The sequence below is a fragment of the Lepus europaeus genome, chromosome 19 (genome assembly GCF_033115175.1).
Source record: "Lepus europaeus isolate LE1 chromosome 19, mLepTim1.pri, whole genome shotgun sequence".
In the NCBI taxonomy this organism is placed as follows: domain Eukaryota; kingdom Metazoa; phylum Chordata; class Mammalia; order Lagomorpha; family Leporidae; genus Lepus; species Lepus europaeus.
Window position 1 is genome coordinate 1,982,560 of NC_084845.1, and position 1,198 is coordinate 1,983,757.

The 1,198-nt window shown below is 62.3% G+C and overlaps 1 non-coding gene across 1 annotated transcript; it reads right to left on the reverse strand.

Annotated features, from left to right (window-relative positions):
• Positions 1-433: 433 nt before the first annotated feature.
• TRNAE-UUC (transfer RNA glutamic acid (anticodon UUC)) lies at positions 434-505 on the reverse strand. The gene has a single exon. It is a non-coding gene; the product is annotated as a tRNA-Glu (tRNA).
• Positions 506-1,198: the final 693 nt, after the last annotated feature.

The following is a 1,198-nucleotide window of genomic DNA, read 5'->3' on the forward strand; positions in this document are numbered from 1 at the left end:
GCCACAGTGCTGGGTCACATCCAGAGCCCTCAGCCCACGGGTAGGACCAAAGCCCAGCCCGCTTCGGTCTGTCTGCGGCTGAGGCCGCCACACTCTGCTGGACACGGAAGCAGGTCCAGCGGCTGTGTCTGCAAGGCACTGGCCTGGGGACAGGGACCCGTAGGAGCTGATCAAAGCTGGATTTTATCAACCCGGCACTGAGCCCTTGCGCAGTCCTGGATTCCTTGCTATCTTACCACGGTTGCGACAGGTGATGGAGGCAGCCCCTCACCTGCTCAGGAATCCAGACACAATCGCTCTGGCTTGTTAATCAAATCTATGTCATGCAAAGTACTAGGAAAGTGGCTTCGCCCAGGGTGAGGAAGGCAACATGTATAAAATGTTTTCTGCTATTCCGCCTCCCCCACAAAACATCTACAGGTTAAGTCCCAGTTTCCCACACCGGGAGTCGAACCCGGGCCGCCTGGGTGAAAACCAGGAATCCTAACCGCTAGACCATGTGGGAGACGTGCTTACAGGGCTGCCAAACAGCAGCTACGGCATTCAGTTTAGGGTGGAAAACCGCCGTTTCTGTGCTCTTAGAATGAGGGGTTCCGAGTTTCCTTGGGGGGACCCCACGGTGAGAGACCGAGGTGGAGAGAGATGCTGAGCGGAAACAGGGGCGGCGCAGGGACCCGGGAAGACGGAGACCGTGGCCTGGCGTGCGTCCCGGTGGCGCTCGAGGGTCTCCGCCGGCAGGGGCTGGAGCCCGAGGGTCTCCAGGATCGGGGCTGGGGTCAGCCGGTCCTGTGGCCGCTCTGCCTCCAGGGCCCGCCGTACCCAAGCGCCCGGAGAGGGCGGGGAACGCAAAGGATTTTTGCAAACCAGCGCGACCCCAGCCCAGAGCTCCCGCGCCCCTGTGGACGCGCCTAGGCGTCGCCCAGAGCCGTCTGCGCCCAGCTCCGGAAAGGGAACTGGCAAATGCGTGTCCGAGTGTGAACAGACCTAGCACAGGGACGAGAGGGGCTAAAAGGACCTCGAGAGACCAGGAGAGTTCCAGACGCAGAGCCCGAGGACGTGGAGCGCGCTCGGTGTTTGGGGCAGTGCACCTCCCGAGCGGCAAGACCGGGAGTCCACGGCAGCCGCCAACCGTAGAGGAAACAGGACACGCACAGCGGAATCCTATCCGACGCCGTTTGTGACAGCGCGGGTGAGGGGG